At 49.4% G+C, this 22,541-nt stretch overlaps 1 protein-coding gene across 4 annotated transcripts in view; it reads right to left on the minus strand.

Moving 5' to 3' along the window:
- Positions 1-17,334, minus strand: part of IL34 (interleukin 34) — a 77,691-nt gene extending 60,357 nt beyond the window's left edge. For 2 of the 4 annotated variants that reach the window (XM_009431182.5, XM_511082.9), the window contains exon 1: positions 17,184-17,334. The gene's annotated coding sequence lies outside the window, so the exon portion shown is untranslated. Of the gene's footprint in view, positions 1-9,893; positions 9,979-17,183 lie in introns of those variants that run through there. The other 2 variants (XM_054669558.2, XM_016930111.4) reach the window with 1 other exon arrangement.
- Positions 17,335-22,541: the final 5,207 nt, after the last annotated feature.

A 22,541-nucleotide genomic window follows, 5' to 3' on the forward strand; every position in this document is an offset into this window, starting at 1 on the left:
TGATTGGAGAAGGGATGGATTAGAGTTGACCAAGGTGGTCAAGCAGGCTTTGTGGCAGGGGGTAGAGAGGGGTAGAGACTTACACTAGAGGCTGAAGGGTGGAAAATAGGAACGAGAGAAGACATGGGAAGAGAGAAGTGGGGATAAAGTGAACAAAGAATGGAGATGAAGCTCACATAGCAGACACTCAGGACATCAAGGAGAAAGTTGGGCTTGTCTGGGACAGAGAAGCCGTGTCAGGGTGTCAGGGGACTCTACATTGGACAGCCAGGACAAGGCCAGACTACAGAGGGACTTGGAAGCCAAGCAGGGTCAGGTGCCATGACTCATACCTGTAATCCCAGCACTTTGAGAAGCCGAGGTGGGAGCATCACTTGAGTCCAGGAACTTGAGACCAGCCTGGGCAACATAGGGAGACCCCATCTCTACAAAATTAAAAATTAAAAACCTGGCCAGGTGTAGTAGTGTGTGCTTATGGTTCTAGCTTCTTGGGAGGCTAAAGTAGGAGGATTGCTTGGGCCCAGGAGGTCGAAGCTTCAGTAAGCTGTGATCACACCACTATACTCTATCCTGGGCGACAAAGCAAGACCCTGTCTCCAAAAAAAAAAAAAAAAAGGCCGGGTGCAGTGGTTCATTCCTGTAATCCCAGCACACTTTGGACTGCCGAGGCGGGCGATCACCTGAAGGTCAGGAGTTCGAGACCTGAGACCAACCTGGCCAACATAGCGAAACCCCGTCTCTACTAAAAAAAAAAAAAAACAAAAATTAACTGGGCGTGTTGGCACACGCCTGTAGTCACAGCTACTTTGGAGGATGAGGCAGGAGAATCGCTTGAACCCGGGTGGCAAAGGTTGCAGTGAGCCTAGATCTCACCATGAGAATTTGTTAAAGAAAGAGAGAGAGAAAGAAGAAAGAAAGAAAGAAAGAAAGAGAGAGAGAAAGAAAGAAAAGAAAGAAAGAAAGAAGGAAAGAAACAGAAGAAAGAAAGAAAGAAAGAAAGACAGAAAGAAAGAAAGAAAGAAAGACAGTTCTTGACATAACAGGTATAAGACAAAGTAATAAACCTAAGAAGGCCTATTTGCTCATTTCTGCTTGCCAGCAGAATTTCACAAAGCCCCTTGGCTCTCTGACAATGTGCAGCTCTCCAGAAAGATGCTTGAAGACAAAACAGGATAGAGCACTTGACCCCCACCATCTCTTGCCTGAGTCAGTATATTCCTTAAAACATGCATGACCCTAGCCTTGCCTTTTGCTGAACATGAGATAACATCTTACAAGGTTAGTGATAATGCCTCTAATCTATAACCGGATGGACTCTTACACTCAACCTTGATGTGATTCTACTTTATGTAACTTCTGAGCAGGCCTGATGTGATTTTGCATCTTCCGAACCCCCACTGCCTATGCTTGAGCTATGAGCTGAAACACTTGCCTTAGAGCAGTCTGACAGAACTGCTCCTGGACTGCAGGCATCCGTCTATCGTCCTCAGTAAAACTTCTGAATAAAACTAATTTTCATTCTTTAAAAGAATGATTTCTTTTTTTAATTTTATGAGACAGAGTTTCACTCTGTCGCCCAGGCTGGAGTGCAGTGGTGCAATCTCGGCTCACTGGAGCCTCCGTGTCCTGGGTTCAAGCGATTCTCCTACATCAGCCTCCCAAGTAGCTGGGATTATAGGTATGCGCCACCATGCCTGGCTAATTTTTGTATTTTTAATAGAGTTGGGGTTTCACCCTGTTGGCCAGGCTAGTCTCAAACTCTTGACCTCAGGTGATCCGCCAGCCTTGGCCTCCCAAAGTGCTGGGATTACAGGTGTGAGCCACTGCACCCAGCCAAAAGATTGATTTTTTTTTTCTTTAGTTGACAGAAGCACCAGGAGCAGTGCAGGTTCTTGAGCAGGGGCGCGGCCTGAGGAAAACATTACTTTATGAAATACTAATATGCAAGGTGAACTGGAGGCAAAAGCTAGAGGCCAGGACACCAACCATTCCCTCAAGTCCTGTGATATAGGAAGGTGACCTCTAAGAGGTCGCTAATGGAGGATGGTGTGCCTGGAAGGGCCTGGCAAGAAGTTCTGGGGGGCAGACGGTTTGAGCCATGCCAAGATGGAGAAGCATCTCAGACCCTTTAAGGAACTGTCCCTTCAACCAGGCGCGGTGCCTTATGCCTGTAATCCCAGCACTTTGGGAGGCTGAAGAGGGCAGATCACCTGAGGTCAGGAGTTTGAGATCAGCCTGGCGAACATGGCAAAACTCCGTTTCTACTAAAAATATAAAAAATTAGCCAGACATGGTGGCGGGCACCTGTAATCCCAGCTACCAGCTACTTGGAGGGCTGAGGCAGGAGAATAGCTTGAACTCAGGAGGCAGAGGTTACAGTGAGCCAAGATCGCGCCATTGCACTCCAGCCTGGACGACAAGAGCAAAACTCCATCTCAAAAAAAAAGAACTGCATCTCCAAGGCCTGGGCCACCCAGGCATTTCCTGGCCTATTCTGGAGAGGGACAGCTATATAAAGAATCAGCTCCTTGACAACAAAATGGATACCATTTAATAGATGCAGGGGCTAAAAAACACACTGCTTACATTTGTATAGAGTGTACGTCATCATGTAAGAAAACACATTCTGCCTTTAGGAATTAAACAGCTGCATTTTGTAAGAGATACATATGTTTGAAACATGTTCATTGATAAAATACTCCAGTCTTTCTGGATTAGTCCTTACTTGGCAATTTGTAACAAGAACTAAAAAACTGGGCTAGAGGCAGTGGCTCACACTCATAACCCCAGCACTTTTAACCCTAGCACTTTGGGAGACCAAGGCAGAAGGATCACTTGAGCCCAGGAGTTCGAGACCAGCCTGGGCAACATGGAGAGACCCCCATCTCTATGAAAAAATTAATAATTGGCCAGGCATGGTGGCATGTGCCAGTGGTCCCAGCTACATGGGAGGCTGAGGCAGGAGTATCGCTTAAGCCCAGGAGCTCAAGGCTACAGGGAGCCATGATCGTGCCACTGGACTACAGCCTGGACAACAGAGCAAGACACTGTCTCCAAAAAAAAAAAAAAAAGCTAAAAAACTGGCTGAACTCTGTGACGGGGTAACTTCACTTTAGGAGATGGGCCCCTAGGAAATAAGGAAGTCAGTAATGGCCCAAAGCAGTGCCACTTGGGAACTACCCCAGAGCACAACGGAGGAGAAGGGGCTCAGTTCACTAGGAGGGTTAAGCAGCAGGCACCCACCTGAGCTGCTCAAGTGATCCACATACAAACAGGTTGAGCTGGGGACGGCCTCTAGTGAGCGTGCCTATACCCTGGGTGCTGGGACCCTGTGGAGGCAATGGAGTATTGTGGGTACAAGTACAGGTCTGGCTTCAGAGTCACATCCTCCTCTGTAAAATGGAAATGAGGCTGGTCGCGGTGGCTCATGCCTGTAATCCCAGCACTTTGGGAGGCCAAGGGAAATCACTTGAGACCAGAAGTTTGAGACCAGCATGGGCAACATAGCCAGACCTTGTCTCTACAAAAAACCAATTTTTTTAATAAAGAGGGAATGAAATTTGCAGTCAGTGGTAAGCTATCATTACTATAAGCATGACACACACAGGCAACAGTCGCTCCACCCCCACTGCAACTGGGCACAAATATTTTTGGCAGGGTGTGGGGGACGGGTACAGAGAGGCATATGCGTGGCTTCAGGGGCTCCAGTTTCTGAGGCAGTGGTGGGAAATGGGATGCCAGTGTGCCCAACGCCATGTGGAAGACAGTCACCTCCAGCCTGGGAGGAAGACGTGGGGAGAAGTTGATTTGGCCCAGATCTGCCACTCAGATGCCTGCTTTGCAGCAACTCACGCTCCCTGGCTCCATATCACAGCCTGTCATGACCACGGTCCTCTTTGTGCCTCTGGAGATGCCCTAGCCACCTTTCCGGGCAGTCTTAGTCTTGGCATAAATAAATGCTGCTATGGTCTGAATATCTGTGTCTCCCCCAAAATTCATCACCTCAAGGTGAAGGTATTAGAAGGTGAAGTCTTTGGAAGATGATGAGGTCGTGATGGTGGGCCTTTTGAATGGATTTAGTGCCCTTATAAAAGAGACCCCAGAGAGATCCCTCACCCCTCCTGCCTCTGAGGCTACAGGGAAAAGACAGCCGCCTAGGACAAGGGCCCACACCAGACACCGAATCTGTCAGCGCCTTGATCTTGGTCTTCCCAGGCTCTAGAACAATACACTTCTGTTGTTTACAAGCCTCCCAGTCTATACAACTTTCTCTCTTTTTTTTTTTTTTTGAGATGGGGTCTCGCTGTGTTGCCCATGCTGGAGTGCAGTGGCACAATCTCAGCTCACTACAACCTCTGCCTCCCAAGTTCCAGCAATTCTCCTGTCTCAGCCTCCTGAGTAGCTGAGACTACAGGTGCACACCACCATGCCCAGCTAATTTTTTATTTTTAGTAGAAATGGGGTTTCACCATGTTGGCCCAGCTGGTCTCGAACTCTTGACCTCAAGTAATCCATCTGTCTCGGCCTCCCAAAGTGCTGGGATTACAGGCATGAGCCACCACGCCCAGCCGGATTTTCTTATGGCAGCCCAAACAGACTAAGACAAATCCCATTTCTCCTGAGGTCAGCCAAACAAGGTTAGACTACTCCCCAGAAGAATGTTCCTACGAAACGAGAGAGGAGCCCTGGCGCAGTGGCTCATGTCTGTAATCCCAGCACTGTGGGAGGTTGAAGTGGGAGGATCACATGAGTCCAGGAGTTCAAGACCAGCCTGGGAAACAAAGTGAGAACCCATCGCTATTAAAAATAAAAATTAGCAGGGCACAGTGGTGCACACCTGTGGTCCAGCTACACGAGAGGCTGAGGCAGGAGGATTAATTGAACCTAGGAGGTCAAGGCTGCAGTGAGTCATGTACTCCAGCCAGGGTGACAGAGTGAGATCCTGTCTCAGAAGAATAAGAAGAAAAAGAAGGAGAAGGAATTAGAGGAGGAAGAAGAAGGAGAAGAAAACTAGAGAGGAAACAGAACTAAGAAATTGAAATGCAGGCCAGGCACGGTGGCTCACACCTGTAATCCCAGCACTTTGGGAGGCCGAGGTGGGCGGATCACCTGAGGTCAGGAGTTCCAGACCAACCTGGCCAACATGGCAAAACCCCATCTCTACTAAAAATACCAGAAAAAAAATTAGTTGGGTGTGGTGGCGGGCGCCTGTTACCCCAGCTACTTGGGAGCCTGAGGCAGGAGAATTGCTTGAACCCTGGAGGCAGAGGTTGCAGTGAGCCGAGATCGCACCACTGCACTCCAGCCTGGGCGACAGAGGGAGACTCTGTCTCAGAAAAAAAAAAAAAAAAAAAAAGAGAGAGAGAGAGATAAATTGAAATGCAGCCACCTGGAAATATGAGGGTTTCCCAAGGCCTAGAATATTTGATATGAATCTGCCCAGAGTAGACTGGCAGCCTCCCAAAGCCTCCTCCTCACCTCCTCCTCATCTGTACCCACTGGCTTGGCAAGAAGCCCTCCCTTCCAAAACCTGTTTCCTCTGGCCTTGAGCAGTAGCAGCCCTGCCCCTAGATCTTGGCAGGACCAGTGTGTTCTGCTTGAGCTCTTGAAGAGGAAGAGAGTCCTCCCCAGAAAGTCCTCTTTGGGCCCTTGACCCTCCCTCAGAGATAATAAGACCTGCCAGGCAGAATTCTTGTGAGGATTAGATATTGAGCTTGAATTAGATTAGAGCTTGAATATACACATACAATCTTTGGAAGGACCCATAAGAACCAGGCATCAGTAACTGTCTTTGGATAGATGAATGGAGGCCTAGGGAATGAGAAGTAGAGGAAGCCACTTTTCACTATAAACCAATATCTCTCTATTGAATGTTTTTACTGTATGCACATATTACCTATTTGAAATTGAAAGCACAATGCCATTTATATTAGCACCCTAAAAATAAAATTCTTCACTATAAATCTAACAAAATATGTACAAGATTTGTATGAGGAGTACTATACAACCCTGATGAAAGAAAGCAAAGAAGATCTAAATAAATGGAGAGATATTCCATGTTCATGGATAGGATGATTCAATATTGTTAAGATGTTTGTTCTCCCCAACTTTGTAGATTCAATGCAACACAATAAAAATCCCAGAAAGTTATTTTGTAATATCTACAAGGTGATTCTAAAGTTTACACAGAGTAGCAAAAGACCTAGAAGGACAACACAATGCTGAAAAAGAAGAATGGAATTAGAGAACTGACACTCCCTGACTTCAAGACTTACTTAAAGCTATAGCAATCAAGATAGTGTGGTATTGGTGAAAGAACAGACAAATAGATCAGTGGAACAATAGGGAACCAAGAATAGACTCACACAAATATAGTCAACTGATCTTTGACAAAGGAGCAAAGGCAATTCAATGGAAAAAGGATAGTCTTTTCAACAAATGGTGCTGGAATGATTGATCATCCACATGCAAGAAAAAATCTAGATATTGCCAGGTACACTAGCTCACACCTCTGATCCTAGTGCTCCAAGAAGCTAAAGCAGGAGGATTGCTTGAGGGCAGGAGTCTGAGATCAGGCTGGGCAACACAGCAAGACCCCATCACCACAAAAAAAAAAAATACAAAAAAAATAGCCCAGCATGGTGGCATGCACCTGTAGTCCCAGCTACTCGGGAGGCTGAGGTGGGAGGATCACTTGAGCCCAGAGTTCAAGACTGCTATGAGCCACAATCATGCCGCTGCACTCCAGCCTTGACAACAGAGTGAGATCCTGTCTCAAAAAACAACAACAAACTAGGTACTAAGAAATCTTGATTCTAAGGTCTGACCTTAGACCTTAGACCTTTCACAAAAATTTATTCAAAATGAAACTTGAACCTAAACATAAAATGCAAAACTATAAAACTTCTAGAAGATAACATAGGAAGAAAATCTAGCTGATCTTGGGTTTGGTGATGTTTTTCTATATATCAAAAGCATGATCCTTGAAATAAAAAATTGACATTAGACTTTATTAAAATTAAAAGCTTCTGCTCTGCAAAAGACACTATTGCTAGGAAAAATGATAAAATATTTGCAAAAGACATATTGATAAAGACCTTGTATCTAAAATATACAAAGAACTCTTAAAACTCAACAATAAGAAAACAAACAACCCAGTTAAAAAATGGACAATAGGGCCAGGCGCAGTAGCTCAAGCCTGTAATCCCAGCACTTTAGGAGGCTGACACAGGAGGATCGCCTGAGGCCAGCAGTTCGAGACCAGCCTGGCCAATATGGTGAAACCCCGTCTCTATTTATTAAAAAAAGAAAAAGAATAAAACTGTGTTTTTAAGAAAAATTTAAAAAATAGGGCCGGCACGGTGGCTCACGCCTGTAATCCCAGTACTTTGGGAGGCCGAGGCGGGCAGATCATTAAGTCAGGAGTTCCAGACCAGCCTGACCAACATGCTGAAACCCCGTCTCTACTAAAAATACAAAAATTAGCTGGGCATGGTGGCATGTGCCTGTAATCCCAGCTACTCAGGAGGCTGAGGCAGGAGAATCGCTTGCACCCAGGAGGCAGAGGCTGCAGTGAGCCCAGATCGCGCCACTGTACTCCAGCCTGGACGACAGAGTGAGACTCCATCTCAAAAAAAGAAAAAGAAAAAATAAACCAATAAATAAATAAATAAAACTGCTTTGTAAAAGTCTACTGATTTTTTTTAAGGAAGTTTAAAAGCTATTTTTAAAATAATTATTCAGCAACTGGTATAGGCTTTGCAGGCAGACAGCCCAGGATTCAAGTCTCAGAACCCTGAGCCTGCCAAGCTTCCTCCTCTGGGGATTACAGCCACACCTTCCAGGGTTGGGTTAAGGGTCCCAGAACCCACAGCAGCATGAGAGTCAAAAGTTATGTTGCTACCTGATTCTCATGGGCAGAAAGAGGAGGGGCCTTCTATTATACCTCAGGAGGCGGTCAGGGTGGGGTGCACTGGGGAGAAGAATGAGGGCGAGTAGAACAGGAGGCACCCGCTCCAGTGACATCATCCAGCAAAGGTTTCCTGCCTGTGAGAAGACACTGGAAAGTGCCTGGCCCCAGCCCAGCCTCAGCCGGGCCAGCAGGTCTGCTGGCCTTTATGCATTGTATGGCTTTACTGGGGCCTGGGAAGCCAGGAGGAGGGCTATGGAGTGACCCAGAATGGTAGAGACAAGAATGAACCTGGAGCAGGTGGTGGGGGAGTAGAAGGACCACCACCTCCCCGCCGCCCCCATGCCCCTTCCCACTGTGGAACCTTGGAGGAGACCCTAAGCAGCTTCTTCATCACTACCTAGTACTACCAGGGCCCCCACCCAGGACAGTGGTGAGAAGAGAAAGATCAAATGCACTTTGCTCCTCCAAGCAGCAAGGAGCACAAACACCACTGCCGTTGGCCCCAGCCTGGCCCCAGCCCAGCCCCAGCACCGAGCCTCAGGGCAACAGCCGGGGGAAGGGAGAAGCCAGGCTCCTAGGCATGACTTAACCTCTCTGATCCTCAGTTTCCTCATCTGCAGTATGGGAATATCAGCTGCACGTCACCAGCTGGGCCCTGTAAGAATCCGGGGAGATGGTGCCTGTATAGGGCTGAGCACCCTGCCTGGCACAGAGGTAAATGACAGCTCCCTGTGCCTCCATACAAGGTGACTGCCAGGCAAGCTAACAGGGGCGGGGTGGGAGGACGGTGAGGGCCATTCCTTTTTTTTTTTTTTTTTTAAGAGACAGGATCTCACTCCACTACTCAGGCTGGAGTACAATGGTGTGATCATGGCTAACTGAAGCCTCGACCTCCTGGGTTCAAGCGATCCTCCCACCTCAGCCTCCTGAGTAGCTGGGACTACAGGTACGTGACACCACACCCGGCTAACTGGGTCATTCTGGATAAACTGCTGTCCCTGCCAGAGTCACCCTCTGTCCTAGCTATAAGCGTGGTGGTCATCCTGCCTCAGCTGGGGACAAAGGAGGGCACTGGATCACTGCCATCAGGAATGGTATTTATGGCCTATCAGGGGCCAGGTTGGAGTTGGACAGATTGAATCATGTGGACAAGGTCTTGGCACCCAGAGAGCTGAGTTGGAAAACACAGTTGCACAAAAGGCAAAATCAGCTCAACAGCTATGGGACAGACTTAGAGGCCTGCAAGAGAGTTATTAGGAGTGTCTCATTGAATGGCAGGAGAAGGAAGGCACTGAGTGACACGGAGCCTGGCTCTCCCAGTCTCGCTTGGCATGGTCCCCACAGTGCTGTCCTGAGACCCCGGAGACCCGAGCAGGCTGGGGCTGGCTCTGACTCCACAGAGCAGCCAGCGCTGACAGTGTGAAGGCAGCCAGAGGGAGGGGCAGCGCACTGACGACGGGGAGGGCACAGCAGCTACATCTGTACTGTGGGGGTGGCAGCGCACCCCTGACCCCAGGAACTGACTGCCAGGGGCGGGGGCAGGGAGAGTCCAGCTTGCTGGGGGACGGGTTTGGGAGACTTCCACCCAGGATGGAGGGCTCAAGCCGGACTGCCTGGGTTCGAATCCCAGCAACGCCAGCTGCTGGCTAACCTTGGGCAGGTGACTTAACCTCTAAGCCTTGGTTCCCAGGTGTTGACAGCCCCTACCACACAGGGCTATGGTGAGGATTTGAGATCAAGCCTGTTCAGCTTAACACAGCACCTGGCCCAGTGAAAACAGCACCAGCTACTTCCGCGCTATTGGGCTAGACCTGGGACAAGCCTTCCCACCCGGCTGCCCCCTCCCTCTGACCCGAGCACCACCTTTACAAGGGCTTGTTATATACGATTTTTGTCTGGACTGGGTCCCATCAGAGAGGTGCACAGCGTCGGAGGTACACAGCCTTGGCTCCACCCCCACCTCGCACAGGCACCTCCTTACCTGCCTCCGCTAATGGGGAGCTCCCCAATCCACAAAGCAGCCTCTGTTCCTCATGCAGACATCTCTGATCATGAGTTCTCTAGCGTGAGCCCAAATCTCTTCCCTACAACTGCCCCTTAGTGGGAGTGATTTTTCTGCCAGGGACTTTCCAATGTCTGGAATCTGCCCATCCCACACATGCTAGGAATCCCCCAAGCAGGGCCCCATCACGGCTCCAGGAAGGATTCCCTGAACCCCAGCCCTCTCCCGCCGTGAGCAGCTTCTGCTGAATGGAGTAATGACTTCCACAGGGACACAGACGCCCGTCCCCTGGGTGGGTCTGTCCATCTCTCCAGCAACACCTCCCCGAAGGCAGAAAGCCTTGTATTCCCACAGACCTGAGGCTAATAACACAGTTCACATGCGTTGCCTCATCCCGTCCTCACGAACCCTGTAAAAGATCTACTATTTTTTCCTTTGTTTTTAAAAATCATGGTAAGGCCGGGTGCAGTGGCTCACGCCTGTAATCCCAACACTCTGGGAGGCCGAGGCAGGCGGATCATTTGAGGTCAGGAGTTCAAGACCAGCCTGGCCAACATGGTGAAACCCCATCTCTACTAAAAATACAAAAAATAGCTGGGCGTGGTGGCGGGCACCTGTAATCCCAGCTACTTGGGAGGCTGAGGCAAGAGAATCACTTGAACCCAGGAGGCTGAAGTTGCAGTGAACTGAGGTCATACCACTGGACTCCACCCTGGGTAACAAGAGCAAAACTCTGTCTCAAAAAAAAAAAAAAAAATCATGGTAAAAAAACACATAAGGTGAAATGTACCACATCTATAAAAAAGAATGAGATCATGTCTTTTATAGGAACATGGATGGAGCTGGAGGCCATTATCCTCAGCAAAGTAGCACAGAGCAGAAAACCAAATACTGCACTTTCTCACTTATAAGTGGGAGCTAAATGATGAGAACTCAGGGACACATAGAGGGGACAACAGACACTGGGGTCTATCTGAAGGTGGAGGGTGGGAGGAGGGAGAGGAACAGAAAAGATAACTATTGGGTACTGGGCTTAATTCCTGGGTGATGAAATACAACAAACCCCCATGAGTTTGCCTGTGTAACAAACCTGCACATGTACCCCTGAACCTAAAATAAAAGTTAAAAAAAAAATTAACCATCTTAACCATTTTTTTCTTTTCTTATTTTTTTTTTTTTTTTTTTTTTGTGACAGAGTCTCACTATGTTCCCCAGACTGGAGTGCAATGGTGTGACCTTGGCTCACTGCAACCTCCACCTCCCGGGTTCAGGCGATTCTCCTGCCTCAGCCTCCTGAGTAGCTGGGATTACAGGTGCCCGCCACCACGCTCAGCTAGCATTTTTGCCACTGCTCTCAGCTAGCATTTTTTTTCCAGTGGCATTAAATACATTTATATTACTGTGTTACCATCACCACCATCCATTTCCAGAACTTTTCATCTTATAAAACCAAAACTTTATATCCATTCCTCCTTCCCTACCCCCAGCCCCTGGCAACCACCATAGAAACATTGTACTTTCTGTTTCTATGAACCTGGCTACTCTGGCTCCGTTACATAAGTAGAATCATACAGTATTTATCTTTTGTGCCTGGCTAATTTCACTTGATTTCCTCAAAGTTCATTCACGTTGTAGCATGTGTCAGAATTCCCTTCCTTTGTAAGGCTGAATCATACCACATTGTGTATATTTACGGCACATTTTGTTTTTCCATTCATCTGTTGATGAACACTTGAATTGCTTTTACCTTTTAGCTACTATGATTGATGCTGCTATGAACATGGGTGGGCAAATATCTCTTTGAGACTCTGCTTTTAGTTCTTTTTGGTATATATCCAGAAGTGGGATTGCTGGATTGTATGGTGATTCTATTTTTAATGTTTTTTTTTTTTTTGAAATGAAGTTTCACTCTTGTTACCCAGGCTTGGAGTGAAATGGCGTGATCTCAGCTCAGTGTAACCTCCACCTCCCAGGTTCAAGTGATTCTCCTGCCTCAGCCTCCCGAGTAACTGGGATTACAGACATGTGCCACCACGCCTGGCTAATTTTTGTATTTTTAGTATATATGGGGTTTTGCCATGTTGGCCAGGCTGGTCTCGGGTCTTGAACTCCTGACCTTCAGGTGATCCACCCACCTCAGCCTCCCATAGTGCTGGGATTACACGCATGAGCCACCGCACCTGGCCTCTATTTGTTAATTTTTTCAGGAACCACTAAACGAGTTTCCACAGCAGCTGCACCAGTTAAACTAGTTTCCACAGCAGCTGCACCAGTTAACATCCCCACCAACTGTGCTCAAGGTGCCAGTTCCTCCACATCCCACCAACACATATTGTTTTCTGTTTGTTTCTGAGACAGGGTCTCACTCTGTCACCCAGGCTAGAGTGCAGTGGCGCGACCTCTGCTCACTGAGACCTCCATCTCCTGGGTTCAAGTGATTCTCATTCCTCAGCCTCCTGAGTAACTGGGACTACAGGCGTGTGCCACCACAGCCCGCTAATTTTTGTATTTTTAGTGGAGCCAGGATCTCACCCTGTTTGCCAGGCTGGTCTCAAACTCTTGGCCTCAAGTGATCTGCTCGCCTCGGCCTCCCAAAGTGCTGAGATTACAGGCATGAGCCACTGCGCCCGGCTATTTTCTTTCTTTCTTTCTTTCTTTTTTTTTGATAGCAGCCATCCTGAAGGGTGTGGGGTAGTGTATTGTAGGCAGATTGTGTATTTTTCCCCATTTTAAGCTTAGGAAAGTAGGACTGGAGAGGCATGGTGACTCTGCCAAGGTCCTATAGGCGGCAGGTGGCAGAGCTGGGATTCAAACTCAGCACTGTCAGCGGGGCGCAGTGGCTCACACCTGTAATCCCAGCCCTTTGGGAGGCCGAGGCGGGCGGATCATGAGGTCAGAAGATCAAGACCATCCTGGCTAAAACGGTGAAACCCCATCTCTACTAAAAAAAATATAAAAAATTAGCTGGGCGTGGTGGCGGGCGTCTGTAGTCCCAGCTACTCGGGAGGCTGAGACAGGAGAATGGCGTGAACCCGGGAGGCGGAGCTTGCAGTGAGCTCAGATTGCGCCACTGCACTCCAGCCTGGGCAACAGAGTGAGGCTCTGTCTCAAAAAAAAAAAAAAAAACAAAACTCAGCGCTGTCTGCAGCTGTGTGGTGCTCTCAGCAGCCCCCATCCCCACAAATCCTCGCTGTGTCACTAGCGTGGCTCAGTGGCCACCCTAGGGCCTCCAGCATTGATCTCCACCCAGGGCCTGGCCAGGGAGGAGGCAGTGACTCCAAAGGAGACCACCCCTGAGAGTTGCAAGACTAACCCCAACCCCTGGATCCCCTTGACCTACTTGACCCTGACACTAGCTAGCATTCTGGGAGGGGCCTCCATCTCATGCAGGCAGGAGCAGGGCCCCAGGGCTAGCTCGGCAGCCCCCAAATGAGCCGGCAACATCTTGGATTATCTTGCAGGAGAGCAGGGGGCCCTCCAGCAAGGTGACCAAACCAGGTGGCCGCCACAGGTGAATCAGGGCACAGCCCATCTGGGGTCACATCTCATCACTGCCATCTCCCGCCTGCGTGACCGTGGGCAAACTGGGAGACTTCCCTGTACCTCGATTTCTTCATCTGTAAAATGGGGGAGACTCAGTTGCACCTTGCAAGGAGCTGTGAGCGTTCAGTGAGCAGCAGATGTGCAATGCCAGGCTGGAGGACAGGTCCAGGATGGTGCCTGCCATTTCTCTCTACCCCACATCTACCCCACGCCACTCTGCCCCTCACCACGGGAGGGGTTGGCAGAGCCTTAGGACTAAGGCTCCTCTGAGTGGTAACACATTTGTTTTTGTTTGGTTTGGTTTGAGGCTGGGTCTTGCTCTGTCACCCAGGCTGGAGTGCAGTGGCGCAAACACAGCTCACTGCAGCCTCAACCTCCAGGGCTCAAGCAATCTTCCCACCTCAGCCTCCCAAGTAGCTGGAACTACAGGCACACATACCACCAGTTATCTTTTGTATAGACGAAGTCTTTCCATGTTGCCCAGGCTGATCTCCAACTCCTGGACTCAAGTGATCCGTCTTGGCTTCCCAAAGTGCTGGATTACAGATGTGAGCCACCAGGCCAGGCCTTGAAGGGATTTTTGTACACCCATGTTTGTAGAAGCGTTATTCACAATAGCTAAGAGATGGAAGCAACCCAAGTATCTGTTGACAGGTAAATAGATAAACAAAATATGGTGTATATACATACAATAAGGTTTCATTCAGTCTTAAAAACAAGGAGGCCAGGGCTGGGGGCGGTGGCTCATGCCTGTAATCCCAGCACTTTGGGAGGCCAAGGCAGGCGGATCACAAAGTCAGGAGATCGAGACCATCCTGGCTAACATGGTAAAACGCTGTCTCTACTAAAAATACAAAAATTAGCCGGGCATGGTGGTGGGCGCCTGTAGTCCCAGCTACTTGGGAGGCTGAGGCAGGAGAATGGCGTGAACCTGGGAGGCGGAGCTTGCAGTGAGCCGAGATTGCGCCACTGCACTCCAGCCTGGGTGACAGAGTGAGACTCGGTCTCAAAAAAAAAAAAAAAACAAGGAGGCTGGATGCAGTGGCTCACGCCTGTAATCCCAGCACTTTGGGAGGCTGAAGTGGGAGGACTGCTTAAGCCCAGGAGTTCAAGACGAGCCTGTGCAACATAGGGAGACCCTGTCTCTAAAAAAAAAAAATTTTTTTTTTTTTAAGACAGAGTCTCCCTCTGTCACCCAGGCTGGAGTACAGTGAGTGGCACAATCTCAGCTCACTGCAACATCTGCCTCCCGGATTCAAGCAATTTTCCTGCCTCAGCCTCCTGAGTAGCTGGGACTACAGGTGCGCACCACCAGGCCTGGCTAATTTTGTATTTTTAGTAGAGACAAGGTTTCATCATGTTGGCCAGGATGGTCTCAATCTCCTCGTAATCCATCTGCCTCGGCCTCCCAAAGTGCTGGGATTACAGGCGTGAGCCACCGCGCCCAGCCTCAAAAAAATTATTTTTTAATTGGCCAGGTATGGTAGCACTTGCCTGTGGTCTCAGCAACCTGGGAGGCTGAGGCGGGAGGATCGCTTGAGCCTGCAGTGAACCATGTTTGTGCCACTGCGCTCAAGCCTGGATGACAGAGCAAGACTCCTTGAGGACATTATGCTAAGTGAAATGAGCCAGTCACAAAAAGACAAATATTGTATGATTATGATTCCACTTACATGAGGCACTTACAGCAGTGAAACTCATAGAGACAGACATCTGAAAGGTGGTGCCCAGAGGTTGGGCGTAGGGAAATGGGGAGTTTGGGGAGTCATTTAATAGAGAGTTTCTGTTTGGCAAGATGAAAAAAGTTCTGGAGATCTGTGGTACAACGTGGATTTTCTTAACCTTAAAAACAATTAAGATGGCTGGGCACAGTGGCTCACACCTGTAATCCCAGCACTTTGAGACACCAAAGCGGGCAGATTGCCTGAGGTCAGGAGTTCAAGACCAGCCTGGCCAACATGGTGAAACCCTGTCTCTACTAAAAATACAAAAATTAGCCGGGCGTGGTGGCAGGAGCCTGTAATCCCAGCCACTCCAGAGGCTGAGGCAGGAGAATCGCTTGAACCAAGGAGGCAGAGGTTGCAGTGAGCCAGGATCATGCCACTGGACTCTAGCTTCGGTGACAGACCAAGGCTCTGTCTCAAAAAAAAAAAAAAAGAGAGAGAGAGAAAGCAGGAAGACAAGGAAACAGCAAAGTGCTGGCTCTTGGGAAAGAGGCAAGGGAATAATTGAGAAGATGCCTGGGTGACAAAGCCAAAGGGCAGCTGGGACTTGGTGGTGAAGTCTTGACCAGAGTGTGGACTTTCTCATGCTGGGAAAGGCATGAGCACCCCAGAAAGCTCTGCAGCAGAGCGCTGACTTTTCCCAGTGGCTGCTGGGAAGTTCACATTGGAAGTCTTTGGCCTTTCCAATTCATCATTTTGACCTGAACCTTTCTAGCTATAGGCAAGTCTCGACCCATCCACATCCCCCAGTGTGGAAAGGATGCCAAGGGGAAAGCCTGGCTGTTTTCCAGGCGTGCTGGGATGCACAGACGGAGCTGTCCAGGTAGCCCCTGGGAAGCTCAGGAAGCAGGTTCCCAGGCCAGTTGCAGCCCAGTTCCCAGGGGACACTGCCCCTTACTTATGAGACGTGGCCCTCACACGCAAGCACGCATGACAGCTGGAGCCCAGAACCGCCCCAGGATTGTCCCACACCTGGAGGCCATAGTTCTCAGACTTCCATGGAGTCTCTCTCAAGGTCAAAGTGCCACACTGCCCAACTGGGACGAGATGTCTCTCCCTCCTACGGCTGGGTCAGGGAAGGCCACAGGACAGTATTGCCTTGGGGGCAGGGGAAGGGGAGTTGTGGCTTTCAGAAACATTGTACAGAACCCTGGAAGGAAAGAGCTGTAAGAAGCCTAATTGCCCTGGGCCAGGCACGGTGGTTCACGCTCGTTGACTTTTTTGCCTCTTTCCTTTAAAGAACTTAAAATCAATTAATTTTTTTTTTTTTTTTTTTTGAGACATAGTCTCACTCTGTTACCCAGGCTGGAGTGGTGTGATCTCGGCTCACTGCAACCTCCACCTCCTGGGTTCAAGTGTGTCTCCTGCCTCAGCCTCCCAAGTAGCTGGGATTACAGGCATGTACCACCACACCCGGCTAACTTTTGTATTTTTAGTAGAGACAGGGTTTCATCTTGTTGGCCAGGCTGGTCTCAAACTCCTGACCTCAAGTGATCCGCTCGCCTCAGCCTCCCAGAGTGCTGGGATTACAGGCGTGAGCCACTGCGCCTGGCCAAGTCAATTAATTTTTGATAAAGTAATACATGCAAGTGATAGTCCACACACACAGTACATTAAGGTCCAAAGACCTACGGCAATATATAGTGGAGCAGCGCCCCACGGCCCATGCCAACCATTTGAGAATGTAGGTTTGTCAATTGACTAAACTCTGAAGGGCACACACAGAGAAGTGACTTGCTTTATGGTTATGTGGATCTGCTTTTTCCTGCAAGGCTGATGAAGGCAAAGGTTAAAAATTGAAACCCAGAGCAGACAGTTCTGCTGAGGCATACTTCTCTGAGGCATACTTCAGAGCATCTTGGCTGGGACTGTCTTTGTCAAGTCTAGCTCAGGTCCCTCTTCCTGGGATCAGTGAAGCAGCAGCAGAATCGGGGTGGGGAAGCCAGGCCGTCAGAGGCAGAGGAAAGCCAGGCATAGGAGAGAAAGCCTGCTGCCTTCTTACCTGTTCACGTGCCAAGACTCGGTCTCCTAGGATTTGCTGGTGGCCTTAAGGGGCTCCAGGACCCCAAGCAGGTGCCTAAGGGCCACGGGCAGTGGGTGCCAGGTTGGAGAGGCTGAGGCTGCCCCCAACCCACAGTCCAGGCTTCCCGTCTGATGAGAAGGGCGGGGAAAGCAGGCCACTGCAGCTCTGCTCAGGAACCGAAGCCAGCAGGGGCGGGGCAGGGCCACGTGGCCCCCGCCTGCCTTGGACTGTGAAGTAGGAGGGAGTCTTCAACCCAGAGGACCAGCCAGGGGACTGCTCTGACTGAGGGCGCCAGCCAGTTGACTACAAGAAGTCCCCCAAACCCAGGCCCTGGCTCCCAGGCAGCTTGGACTGTTCTAAGGGACTACCCCAGCTCCTCTCCAGAACACTCGGCCTAGACAAAAGCTTCGTCTCATAAAACTAAAAGCCAGGTGATGGGGAGTTGGGTGTAGTGACATGAGCCTCAGGGGGCTGAGGCAGGAGACTCTCTTGAGGCCAAGAGTTCGAGGCTGCAGTGAGCTGCAATTGCACCTGTGAATAACCACTGTGCTCCAGCCTGGGCAATATAGCGAGATCCTGTCTCTAAAAAAACGAAACAAAACACAAAACTGAGTGATGTGGTGGTGACTGGAGTGTGTGTGTGTGTGTGTGTGTGTGTGTGTGTGGGAATGGGGGTCCATTAGGTGGAAGAAAAGGCCTTTCTCTGATACATCATCCCTGTTGAGCACCAATGAGTTACCCAGTCTACAGATGAAGAGACATGAGCTCCAAAAGGTGAATAATCTTTTTTTTAATTTTAATTTTTATTTTTTGAGACGGAGTTTCACAGCAGGGACTACAGGCACGCTCCACCATGCCCAGCTAATTTTGCATTTTTAGTAGAGATGGGGTTTCGCCATGTTGGCCAGGCTGGTCTTGAACTCCTGACCTCAGGTGATCCGCCCATGTCAGCCTCCCAAGTGCTGGGATTACAGGCATGACCCGGCATGCCTTGCCTTTTTTTTAGACAATGTCTCACTCTATTGCCCAGGCTAGAGTGCAGTGGCACGATCACAACCCACTGTGGTCTTGACCTCCTGGGCTCAATTGATCCTCCCACCTCAGCCTCCCAAGTAGCTGGGACCACTACACCCAGCTAATTTTTATTTTTTTTTAATTTTATTATTATTATTTTTTGTAGATACAGATGTCTCCCTATGTTGCCCAGGCTGGTCTCAAACTGCTGGCCTCAAGGAATCCTCCTGCCTTAGCCTCCCAAAGTGCTGGGATTTCAGGCTTGAGCCACTGTGCCTGGCCTTGGGTAAGATTCCTCACCCCTTTTCTGGGGCTTGAGCCACTGTGCCTGGCCTTGGGTAAGATTCCTCACCCCTTTTCTGGGGCTTGAGCCCAGGAGTTAGAGACCAGCCTGTGCAACATAGAAAGATCCCCATCTCTGCAAATAAATAAATTATTAAAAATTAGCCAGGCATCATGGTGGCTCATGCCTGTAGTTATAACTACTCGGGAGGCTGAGGCAGGAGGATCACTTGAGCCCTGGAGGTCGAGGCTGCACTAAGCTATGACCAAGCCACTGCACTCCAGCCTGAATGACAGAGCAAGACCTTGTCTCTTTTCTTAGGAAAAAAAAAAAAAAAACAGAGAGATTGAGAGAGAGAGAGAGAGAATCTTACCTAAGATTCCCCAGCTGGTTACTGAGGTCTGACCCCAAAGCCAGGCTTTCCTGAGGGACACAGGACCTGTCCTGGTGTAACACGTGGCCTCAGACCCAGCACTTACGGGAGTTGAGGTCCTTTCCCTCAGCACCATCACCAAAGGTACAGCCATTCTCCCTTCACCTGGGTCAGAGTGGGCAACTGCAGGGGCATCTTCAGGATGTCTGTCAAGTTTTCATAGCAGGCTTCCTGATTTTACTAGACTGCATTTGGATTCATTAGGGATGGGCCAGTGGGGGAGGGAGGATAGGAGAAGGGCTGTGTTCAAAGCCTCAAACTATCCAAGAGGGGAGTCTGTAGTGTTTCACTGAATGTGAGCACAGAATCCTGGATTTAGGAACCCCTTGTTAACACCCAGTCTTCCACAGCCAACCTAGTCTGGAGTGCTGACCTGGCTGGATGCGATGGCTCACGCCTGTAATCCCCGCACTTTGGGAGGTCGAGGTGGGTGGATCATCTGAGATCAGGAGTTCGAGACCAGCCTGGCCAACATGGTGAAACCCCGTCTCTACTAAAAATACAAAAATTAGCCGGGCGTGGTGGCAGGCGCCTGTAATCCCAGCTACTCGGGAGGCTGAGGCAGGAGAATCGCTTGAACCCAGCAGGCAGAGGTTGCAGTGAACCAAGATCACTGCACTCCACCCTGAGCGACAGAGTGAGACTTGGTCTCAAAAATAAAAAAAAACAAAAAAAAAAAGAAGAAAAAGAAATGCCAACCTAGTGACAATAGTGCGCTTTATTCCGAGTGCCAATGCATGCCACAAGTAGTTGTTCATGAAATGTTTTCTCAGTTGGATCGACAAAACTGGATTCCTGGTTTTGCCCTGAACTTGCAACAGGACAATAATGCCCACGCTGGAATGTTCCAGGCTAACTCCTCACCCGTCCCCAAGGCAGTGGCCACACAGGTCACACACACTCTCTGCAAGGCCCTGCTGGAAAACTCTGCCAAGGCGTTGATTCATCCGTTGGGCAGCTCGTGGGAGGGCAGAGTGGGTGGAGGTGATGGGGGCACAGCCACAGGATCTCACTGGGGCCTCACAGAAGCCTGAACACCCCACGGTGCCCTCTCTGGGGCCTCTTGGCTTGGAATGATGCCCCTTTCTTTCAAAGCATCACAAATAGGACAGCAGGTCCCCCAGATCTCCCAGGGCCAGAGCCCCAGGTCAGCAGACAAGCCTCAGAACCCCTGAGCACTCAGTCATGTGCCTTTGTGCTACCATGACCCCAGGAGACCGGTTTTTGTTTTTTGGTGTTTTTGAGACAGGTTTCGTCCTGTCATCCAGGCTGGAGTGTAGTGGCGCAATCACAGCTCACTGCAGCCTCAAACTCATAGGCTGAAGTGATCCTCCTGTCTCAGCCCCCTAATTACTGGGACTACAAGTGTGCACCACCATGCCTGGCTAATTTTTGTATTTTTGGAGAGATGGGGTTTTGTCATGTTGCCCAGGCTGGTCTCAAACTCCTGGGCTCAAGGGATCCTCCTGCCTCAGCCTCTCAAAGTGCTGGGATTACAGGTGTGAGCCACCATGCCAGGCCCAGTAAATCAGTCTTATTCTACCAATTTACAGGCAGGAAACCAAGACTATGCTTAGAGGCTAGTGAGCCCAGGTCATCTGACTCTGTATACAGTGCTCTCTTCATGGACTTTGCTGCCTCTTGGCATTTGGCAGGTGGAATCTCATTTCTGATTGCTTTATGAGGGCAGCATTGCCTTTCTCCAGTTACATCGACTCCCTAAAGCTGAGATTCCCCAGTGTGTCCTCATAACAGCTGGAGGCCCTAATAACCCACAGGAAATGGTAGTACTTCCCTTGACCATCACGTGTTACTAGCTTATACACATATACTCACGGCTCCAAATTAGTAACTTCTAAGCCTAAACGCTACCAAATGACCCAACTGAAAGCACCTCTCCTTTCATTATGAGACTGCAGTCACAGAAGGGAGCAAGTTCTGCTGAGTGGACCTGGGAATTTAAAACTTGACTAGGCTCTGGAAGGCAGAGTGAGAGGTGGGAAACTGAAGGGGGCTTGCCTCTGGGCACCGCCAGAGATGCTGCATACGGGGGTGGGGTGGGGTAGGGTGGGGCTAACAGGGCCCCTCAGCTATTCCAGATGGGCTGGCCCAGCTCCTTTTCCAAATCTGAAACTTCCAAACCTGGTTTTGATATTTTTTTTCTTCATTTTGAACAAGCAGCAATGTTCATTGTCCATCACAGCTACTGATCATAACACTGGACTGTGAAGCAGACACATGCCCGGACATCACCAGCAGACTCTTTTTTTTTTTTTTTTAAAAACAGGGCTTCACGCCCGGCTTTTTGAATTTTTTGTAGAGATGGGGTCTGTTTCCTAGGCTGGTCTTAAACTTCTGGGCTCAAGCAATCTGCCTGCCTCTGGCCGCCCAAAGTGCTGGGATTACCAGGCATGAGCCACCGTGTGAATAATTGGGAGCAGACACCAGGAATCTGTTCTGACAAATGAAGAGGGTTCTAATATCCCACTGGGATTATGAGCCACAACTACAGGTTTCCTACGATTTCCTGACCTAAAACCCCTGCTGCCCACTCCCCACCTCTTCATTTTTCAGACTTGGGACCTTCTGATTTTTCCTGAAGTCCCAAGGTTGTGGCTGAGGAAATCAGATGCAGGCTGTAGGCTCTTCTGAAACTGGTGGCAGGCCCTCTGGCAGACTCACCTCACCACCAACCTCACAGCGACAGAGACTGCCAGGTTATAAACTCTCCTCCAACCTCTGGGTGCAGAACAGAGCTGGGAGGTGGTGGTTCATGGTAGGTGCCCAGTAAACGTTTGTGGAAGAAATGAACATAGCAGCCTCTTCTAGTGGGTCAGCATGTCTCCTGATGGCTTAAACAGCTCCTGGCCAAGTGCAGTGGCTCACGCCTGTAATCCCAGCGCTTTGGGAGACCAAGGTGGGTGGATCACCTGAGGTCACGAGTTTGAAACCAGCCTGGCCAACATGGTGAAACCCCATCTCTACTAAAAATACAAAAATTAGCCAGGCATGGTGGTGCATGCCTGTAGTCCCAGCTACTTGGGAGGCTGAGGCAGGAGAATTGCTTGAACCCGGGAGGCGGAGGCTGTGGTGAGCCAAGATTGTGCCTCTGTACTCTAGCCTGGGCAACAGAGTAAGACTTCATCTCAAAAAAAAAAAAAAAGAAAAAGAAAAAAAAAGAGAAACAACTCTTGGTTGTGCTGGTTTAGACTGGTGTGTAGCCTACACCTGCCCATTTCAGTTCGCCTGAACTTCACAGGGCGTGTTGGGCTACCAGATCACTCAAATGTCAATCAACCATGGCCAAGCAGGTGTTTTAAGAGTCCCTACCTTGTCCTCGAGAGCCATCTGTTCCTTTCCTCCGTTGTGACGTTTTTTGGACCAGGTTTGATTTCAGCAGCAGAGATGTTTCTTCTGAGCTCTACATATAGCCCTTGAAAATTAATTTTAAGGGTGTAATAAAATATTCACATACAATATTCCATATGCAAATGAGCAAGTGGATGACTCAAACACATGTCATTTTTACTTTGAATAGAAAACAGAATTTAGAGGCTGGGCATGGTGGCTCATGCCTGTAATCACAGCACTTTGGTAGGCTGAGCTG

Source organism: Pan troglodytes, chromosome 18 (assembly GCF_028858775.2).
Source record: "Pan troglodytes isolate AG18354 chromosome 18, NHGRI_mPanTro3-v2.0_pri, whole genome shotgun sequence".
NCBI classification, from domain to species: Eukaryota; Metazoa; Chordata; class Mammalia; order Primates; family Hominidae; genus Pan; species Pan troglodytes.